The following is a 9616-nucleotide window of genomic DNA, read 5'->3' as shown; positions in this document are numbered from 1 at the left end:
TTAATTCCGATGCAAGTTCTGTGTATCATCGTCAATAAGAAGGTCACAAAAATACCGTAAACCTGAAGTGAAGCATCGGAATCTATAATTTGTGTCACATGAATGGATCAAAACAAAGAGAGTAAGAAGAGTCAGTTTTCTTGTACTAATGTCGGCTTTGTGGCTTTTGTATATAACTCCGATACAATGTCTGTGTTTCTTCGTCAATAAGAAGGTCAGAGGGATACAGTAAACCTGAAGTGAAGCATCGGAATCAATAACTAGTGTCACAGGAATGGTTCAAACATTGACAGTAAGAAGAGAAAGTTTTTCGGTACTTATGTCGGCATTGTGCCTTTAGTATTTAATTCCGATGCAATTTCTGTGTTTCATCGTCAATAAGAAGGTCAGAGGGATACAGTAATTCTGAAGTGAAGCATCGGAATCTATAACTAGTGTCACATGATTGGTTCAAACATAGACAGTAAGAAGAGTCAGTTTTCTTGTACATAAGTCGGCATTGTGCCTTTTGTATTTAATTGCGATGCAATTTCTGTGTTTCATCGCTAATAAGAAGGTCAGAGGGATACAGTAAACCTGAAGTGAAGCATCGGAATCTACAATTTGTGTCACATGAATGGTTCAAAACATAGAGAGTAAGAGGAGTCAGTTTTCTTATACTAAAGTCGGCATTGTGCCTTTAGTATTTAATTCCGATGCAATTTCTGTGTTTCATCGTCAATAAGAAGGTCAGAGGGATACAGTAAACCTAAAGTGAAGCATCGGAATCTATAACTAGTGTCACAGGAATGGTTCAAACCGTAGACAGTAAGAAGAGTCAGTTTTCTTGAACTTAAGTCGGCATTGTGCCTTTTCTACTTAATTCCGATGCAATTTCTGTGTTTCATCGTCAATAAAAAGGTCCAAGGGATCCAGTAAACCTGAAGTGAAGTATCAGAATCTATAACTGGTGTCACATGAATGGATCAAAACATAGACAGTAAGAAGAGTCTGTTTTCCCTTACTTAAGTCGGCATTCCGTTTTGTATTTAATTCCGATGCAAATTCTGTGTATCATCGTCAATAAGAAGGTCACAAAAATACAGTAAACCTGAAGTGAAGCATCGGAATTTTTTAATTTGTGTCACATGAATGGTTCAAAACATAGGGAGTAAGAAGAGCCAGTTTTCTTGTACTAAAGTCGGCATTGTGCCTTTTGTATTTAATTCCGATGCAATTTCTGTGTTTAATCGTCAAAAAGAAGGTCAGAGGGATCCAGTAAACCTGAAGTGAAGCATCGGAATCTATAACTAGTGTCACATGAATGGTTTAAAACATAGACAGTAAGAAGAGTCAGTTGTCTTGTAATTAAGTCGGCATTGTGCCTTTTGTATTTAATTCCGATGCAATTTCTGTGTTTCATCGTCAATAAGAAGGTCAGAGGGATACAGTAAACGTGAAGAGAAGCATCGGAATCTATAACTAGTGTCACATGAATGGTTCAAAACATAGACAGTTAGAAGAGTCAGCTTTCTTGTACTTAAGTCGGCAATGTGCTTTTTGTATTTAATTCCGATGCAATTTCTGTGTTTCATCGTCAATAAGAGGGTCAGGGGGATAAGGTTAACCTGAAGTGAAGTATCGGAATCTATATTTAGTGTCACAGGAATTGTTCAAAACATAGACAGTAAGAAGAGTCAGTTTTCTTGTACATAAGTAGGCATTGTGCCTTTTGTATTTAGTTCCGGTGCAAGTTCTGTGTATCATCGTCAATAAGAAGGTCAGAGGGAAACTGTAAACCTGAAGTGAAGCATCGGAATCTATAACTAGTGTTACATGAATGGTTCAAACATAGACAGTAAGAAGAGTCAGTTTTCTTGTACATAAGTCGGCATTGTGCCTTTTGTATGTAATTCCGATGCAAGTTCTGTGTATCATCGTCAATAAGAAGGTCACAAAAATACAGTAAACCTGAAGTGAAGCATCGGAATCTATAAATTGTTTCACATTAATGGATCAAAACATAGAGAGTAAGAAGAGTCAGTTTTCTTTTACTTAAGTCGTCATTGTGCCATTTGTATTTAATTCCGATGCAATTTCTGTGTTTCATCGTCAATAAGAAGGTCAGAGGGATACGGTAAACCTGAAGTGAAGCATCGGAATCTATAACTAGTGTCACAGGAACCTTTCAAAACACAGACAGTAAGAAGAGTCGGTTTTCTTGTACTTAAGTCGGCGTTGTGCCTTTTGTATGTAATTCCGATTCAATTTCTGTGTTTCATCGTCAATAAGAAGGTCAGAGGGATACAGTTAACCTGAAGTGAAGCATCGGAATCTATAGCTAGTGTCACAGGAATGGTTCAAAACAAAGACAGTAAGAGGAGTCAGTTTTCTTGTACTTAAGTCGGCATTGTGCCTTTTTTTATTTAATTCCGATGCAATTTCAGTGTTGCATCGTCAATACGACGGTCAGAGGGATACAGTAAACCTGAAGTGAAGCATCGGTATCTATAACTAGTGTCACAGGAATGGTTCAAATCATAGACAGTAGGAGGAGTCAGTTTTCTTGTACTGAAGTCGGCATTGTGTCTTTTGTATGTAATTCCGATGCAAGTGCTGTGTATCATCGTCAATAAGAAGGTCACAAAAATACAGTAAACCTGAAGTGAAGCATCGGAATCTATAAATTGTGTCACATTAATAGATCAAAACATAGAGAGTAAGAAGAGTTAGTTTTCTTTTACTTAAGTCGTCATTGTGCCATTTGTATTTAATTCCGATGCAATTTCTGTGTTGCATCGTCAATAAGAAGGTCAGAGGGATACGGTAAACCTGAAGTGAAGCATCGGAATCTATAACTAGTGTCACAGGAACCTTTCAAAACATAGACAGTAAGAAGAGTCGGTTTTCTTGTACTTAAGTCGGCGTTGTGCCTTTTTTTTATTTAATTCCGATGCAATTTCAGTGTTGCATCGTCAATAAGAACGTTAGAGGGTACAGTGAACCTGAAGTAAAGCATCGGAATCTATAACTAGTGTCACAGGAATGGTTCAAATCATACACAGAAAGAAGAGTCAGTACCCCTTGTACTTAAGTCGCCATTGCGCCTTTTCTGTTTAATTCCGATTCAATTTCTGTGTTTCGTCGTCAATAAGAAGGTCCAGAGGATACAGTAATGCTGATGTGAAGCATAGGAATCTAAAACCGGTCTCACAAGAAAGGTTCAAAACATAGCCAGTAAGAAGAGGAAGACTTCTTGTACCTGAGCCGGCATTGTGCCTTTTGTATTTAATTCCTATGCAATTTCTGTGTTTTATCGACAATAAGACGGTCAGAGGGACACAGTTAACCTGAAGTGAAGCATCGGTAACTATAACTAGTGTCACAGGAATGGTTCAAATCATAGACAGTAAGAAGAGTCAGTCTTCTTGTACTTAAGTCGGCATTGTGGCTTTTGTATTTGATTCCGATGCAATTTCTGTGTTTCATCGTCAATCAGAGAGTCAGCTGGATGCAGTAAGCCTGAAGTGAAGCATCGGAATCTATAACTAGTGTTACATGAATGGTTCAAACATAGGCAGTAAGAAGATTCAGTTTTCTTGTACATAAGTCGGCATTGTGCCTTTTGTATTTAATTCCGATGCAAGTTCTGTGTATCATCGTCAATAACAAGGTCACAAAATTACAGTAAACCTGAAGTGAAACATCGGAATCTACAATTTGTGTCACATGAATGGTTCAAAACATAGAGAGTAAGAAGAGTCAGTTTTCTTGTACTAAAGTCGGCATTGTGCCTTTTGTATTTAATTCCAATGCAATTTCTGTGTTTCATCGTCAATAAGAAGGTCAGAGGGATACTGTAAACCTGAAGTGAAGCATCGGAATCTATAACTAGTGTTACATGAATCGTTCAAACTTAGACAGTAAGAAGAGTCAGTTTTTCTGTACTTATGTCGGCATTGTGCCTTTAGTATTTAATTCCGATGCAATTTCAGTGTTTCATCGTCAATAAGAAGGTCAGAGGGATACAGTAAAACTGAAGTGAAGCATCGGAATCCATAACTAGTGTCACATGATTGGTTCAAACATAGACAGTAAGAAGAGTCAGTTTTCTTGTACACAAGTCGGCATTGTGCCTTTTGTATTTAATTCCGATGGAACTTCTGTGTTTCATCGCCAATAAGAAGATCAGAGGGATACAGTAAAACTGAAGTGAAGCATCGGAATCTATAATTGGTGTCAGATGAATGGTTCAAATCATAGAGAGTAAGAAGAGTCAGTTTTCTTGTACTTAAGTCGGCGTTGTGCCTTTTGCATGTAGTTCCGATTCAATTTCTGTGTTTCATCGTCAATAAGAAGGTCAGAGGGATACAGTTAACCTGAAGTGAAGCATCGGAATCTATAGCTAGTGTCACAGGAAAGGTTCAAAACAAAGACAGTAAGAGGAGTCAGTTTTCTTGTACTTAAGTCGGCATTGTGCCTTTTTTTATTTAATTCCGATGCAATTTCAGTGTTGCGTCGTCAATACGACGGTCAGAGGGATACAGTAAACCTCAAGTGAGGCATCGGTATCTATAACTAGTGTCACAGGAATGGTTCAAATCATAGACAGTAGGAAGAGTCAGTCTTCTTGTTCTTAAGTCGGCATTGTGTCTCTTGTATTTGATTCCGATGCAATTTCCGTGTTTCATCGTTAATCAGAGAGTCAGCTGGATACAGTAAACTTGAAGTGAAGCATCGGAATCTATAACTAGTGTCACAGGAATGGTTCAAAACATAGACAGTAAGAAGAGTCAGTTTTCTTGTACATAAGTCGGCATTGTGCCTTTTGTATTTAATTCCGATGCAAGTTCTGTGTATCATCGTCAATAAAAAGGTCACAAAAATACAGTAAACCTGAAGTAAAGCATCGGAATCTATAATTTGTGTCACATGAATGGATCAAAACATAGAGAGTAAGAAGAGTCAGTTTTCTTGTACTAATGTCGGCTTTGTGGCTTTTGTATATAACTCCGATACAATTTCTGTGTTTCTTCGTCAATAAGAAGGTCAGAGGGATACAGTAAACCTCAAGTGAAGCATCGGAATCAATAACTAGTGTCACAGGAATGGTTCAAACATTGACAGTAAGAAGAGCCAGTTTTTCGGTACTTATGTCGGCATTGTGCCTTTAGTATTTACTTCCGATGCAATTTCTGTGTTTCATCGTCAATAAGAAGGTCAGAGGGATACAGTAAATCTGAAGTGAAGCATCGGAATCTATAACTAGTGTCACATGATTGGTTCAAACATAGACAGTAAGAAGAGTCAGTTATCTTGTACATAAGTCGGCATTGTGCCTTTTGTATTTAATTGCGATGCAATTTCTGTGTTTCATCGCTAAAAAGAAGATCAGAGGGATACAGTAAACCTGAAGTGAAGCATCGGAATCTATAATTGGTGTCACATGAATGGTTCAAATCATAGAGAGTAAGAAAAGTCAGTTTCCTTGTACTTAAGTCGGCATTGTGCCGTTTGTATTTAATTTCGATGCAATTTCTGTGTTTCATCGTCAATAAGAAGGTCAGAGGGATACAGTAAACCTAAAGTGAAGCATCGGAATCTATAACTAGTGTCACAGGAATGGTTCAAACCGTAGACAGTAAGAAGAGTCAGATTTCTTGAACTTAAGTCGGCATTGTGCCTTTTCTACTTAATTCCGATGCAATTTCTGTGTTTCATCGTCAATAAAAAGGTCCAAGAGATCCAGTAAACCTGAAGTGAAGCATCAGAATCTATAACTAGTGTCACATGAATGGTTCAAAACATAGACAGTAAGAAGTGTCTGTTTTCCCTTACTTAAGTCGGCATTGTGCCTTTTGTATTTAATTCCGATGCAAGTTCTGTGTATCATCGTCAATAAGAAGGTCACAAAAATACAGTGAACCTGAAGTGAAGCATCGGAATTTTTTAATTTGTGTCACATGAATGGTTCAAATCATAGGGAGTAAGAAGAGCCAGTTTTCTTGTACTAAAGTCGGCATTGTGCCTTTTGTATTTAATTCCGATGCAATTTCTGTGTTTAATCGTCAAAAAGAAGGTCAGAGGGATGCAGTAAACCTGAAGTGAAGCATCGCAATCTATAACTAGTGTCACATGAATGGTTTAAAACATAGACAGTAAGAAGAGTCAGTTGTCTTGTAATTAAGTCGGCATTGTGCCTTTTGTATTTAATTCCGATGCAATTTCTGTGTCTCATCGTCAATAAGAAGGTCAGAGGGATACAGTAAACGTGAAGAGAAGCATCGGAATATATAACTAGTGTCACATGAATGGTTCAAAACATAGACAGTTAGAAGAGTCAGCTTTCTTGTACTTAAGTCGGCAATGTGCTTTTTGTATTTAATTCCGATGCAATTTCTGTGTTTCATCGTCAATAAGAGGGTCAGGGGGATAAGGTTAACCTGAAGTGAAGTATCGGAATCTATATTTAGTGTCACAGGAATTGTTCAAAACATAGACAGTAAGAAGAGTCAGTTTTCTTGTACATAAGTCGGCATTGTGCCTTTTGTATTTAGTTCCGGCGCAAGTTCTGTGTATCATCGTCAATAAGAAAGTCAGAGGGATACTGTAAACCTGAAGTGAAGCATCGGAATCTATAACTAGTGTTACATGAATGGTTCAAACATAGACAGTAAGAAGAGTCAGTTTTCTTGTACATAAGTCGGCATTGTGCCTTTTGTATGTAATTCCGATGCAAGCTCTGTGTATCATCGTCAATAAGAAGGTCGCAAAAATACAGTAAACCTGAAGTGAAGCATCGGAATCTATAAATTGTGTCACATTAATGGATCAAAACATAGAGAGTAAGAAGAGTCAGTTTTCTTTTACTTAAGTCGTCATTGTGCCATTTGTATTTAATTCCGATGCAATTTCTGTGTTTCATCGTCAATAAGAAGGTCAGAGGGATACGGTAAACCTGAAGTGAAGCATCGGAATCTATAACTAGTGTCACAGGAACCTTTCAAAACACAGACAGTAAGAAGAGTCGGTTTTCTTGTACTTAAGTCGGCGTTGTGCCTTTTGTATGTAATTCCGATTCAATTTCTGTGTTTCATCGTCAATAAGAAGGTCAGAGGTATACAGTTAACCTGAAGTGAAGCATCGGAATCTATAGCTAGTGTCACAGGAATGGTTCAAAACAAAGACAGTAAGAGGAGTCAGTTTTCTTGTACTTAAGTCGGCATTGTGCCTTTTTTTATTTAATTCCGATGCAATTTCAGTGTTGCATCGTCAATACGACGGTCAGAGGGATACAGTAAACCTGAAGTGAAGCATCGGAATCTATAACTAGTGTTACATGAACGGTTCAAACATAGACAGTAAGAAGAGTCAGTTTTCTTGTACATAAGTCGGCATTGTGCCTTTTGTATTTAATTCCGATGCAAGTTCTGTGTATCATCAACAATAACAAGGTCACAAAATTACAGTAAACCTGAAGTGAAACATCGGAATCTACAATTTGTGTCACATGAATGGTTCAAAACATAGAGAGTAAGAAGAGTCAGTTTTCTTGTACTAAAGTCGGCATTGTGCCTTTTGTATTTAATTCCAATGCAATTTCTGTGTTTCATCGTCAATAAGAAGGTCAGAGGGATACTGTAAACCTGAAGTGAAGCATCGGAATCTATAACTAGTGTTACATGAACGGTTCAAACATAGACAGTAAGAAGAGTCAGTTTTCTTGTACATAAGTCGGCATTGTGCCTTTTGTATTTAATTCCGATGCAAGTTCTGTGTATCATCGTCAATAAGAGGGTCACAAAAATACAGTAAATCTGAAGTGAGGCATCGGAACCTATAATTTGTGTCACATGAATGGATCAAAACATAGAGAGTAAGAAGAGTAAGTTATCTTGTACTAAAGTCGGCATTGTGCCTTTTGTATTTAATTCCGATGCAATTTCTGTGTTTCATCGTCAACAAGAAGGTCAGAGGGATACAGTAAACCGAAGTGAAGCATCGGAATCTATAACTAGTGTCACAGGAATGGTTCAAAATATAGACATTAAGAAGAGTCAGTTTTCTTGTACTTAAGTCGACATTGTGCCATTTGTATTTAATTCCGATGCAATATCTGTGTTTCATCGTCAAAACGAAGGTCAGAGGGATACAGTAAACGTGAAGTGAAGCATCGGAATCTATAACTAATGTCACAGGAATGGTTCAAAACATAGACTGTAAGAAGAGTCAGTTTTCTTGTACTTAAGTCGTCTTTGTGGCTTTTGTATATAACTCCGATACAATTTCTGTGTTTCTTCGTCAATAAGAAGGTCAGAGGAATACAGTAATCCTGAAGTGAAGCATCGGAATCAATAACTAGTGTCCCAGGAATGGTTCAAACATTGACAGTAAGAAGAGTCAGTTTTTCTGTACTTATGTCGGCATTGTGCCTTTAGTATTTAATTCCGATGCAATTTCTGTGTTTCATCGTCAATAAGAAGGTCAGAGGGATACAGTAAACCTGAAGTGAAGCATCGGAATCTATAATTGGTGTCACATGAATGGTTCAAATCATAGAGAGTAAGAAGAGTCGGTTTTCTTGTACTTAAGTCGGCGTTGTGCCTTTTGTATGTAATTCCGATTCAATATCTGTGTTTCATCGTCAATAAGAAGGTCAGAGGGATACAGTTAACCTGAAGTGAAGCATCGGAATCTACAGCTAGTGTCACAGGAATGGTTCAAAACAAAGACAGTAAGAGGAGTCAGTTTTCTTGTACTTAAGTCGGCATTGTGCCTTTTTTTATTTAATTCCGATGCAATTTCAGTGTTGCGTCGTCAATACGACGGTCAGAGGGATACAGTAAACCTGAAGGGAAGCATCGGTATCTATAACTAGTGTCACAGGAATGGTTCAAATCATAGACAGTAGGAAGAGTCAGTCTTCTTGTACTTAAGTCGGCATTGTGCCTGTTGTATTTGATTCCGATGCGATTTCTGTGTTTCATCGTCAATCAGAGAGTCAGCTGGATACAGTAAACCTGAAGTGAAGCATCGGAATCTATAACTAGTGTCACAGGAATGGTTCAAAACATAGACAGTAAGAAGAGTCAGTTTTCATGTACTTCAGTCGGCATTGTGCCTTTTGTATTTAAATCCGAAGCAATTTCTGTGTTTCATCGTCAATAAGAAGGTCAGAGGGATACAGTAAACCTGAAGTGAAGCATCGGAATCTATAACTAGTGTTACGTGAATGGTTCAAACATAGGCAGTAAGAACATTCAGTTTTCTTGTACATAAGTCGGCATTGTGCCTTTTGTATTTAATTCCGATGCAAGTTCAGTGTATCATCGTCAATAACAAGGTCACAAAATTACAGTAAACCTGAAGTGAAACAACGGAATCTACAATTTGGGTTACATGAATGGTTCAAAACATAGAGAGTAAGAAGAGTCAGTTTTCTTATACTAAAGTCAGCATTGTGCCTTTTGAATTTAATTCCAATGCAATTTCTGTGTTTCATCGTCAATAAGAAGTTCAGAGGGATACTGTAAACCTGAAGTGAAGCATCGGAATCTATAACTAGTGTTACATGAATGGTTCAAACATAGACAGTAAGAAGAGTCAGTTTTCTTGTACATAAGTCGGCATTGTGCCT

The sequence above is a fragment of the Schistocerca americana genome, unplaced genomic scaffold, assembly GCF_021461395.2.
Source record: "Schistocerca americana isolate TAMUIC-IGC-003095 unplaced genomic scaffold, iqSchAmer2.1 HiC_scaffold_24, whole genome shotgun sequence".
Taxonomy (NCBI): domain Eukaryota; kingdom Metazoa; phylum Arthropoda; class Insecta; order Orthoptera; family Acrididae; genus Schistocerca; species Schistocerca americana.
The sequence above is the reverse complement of the archived record's forward strand: the minus strand, read 5'-3'. Positions refer to the sequence as shown.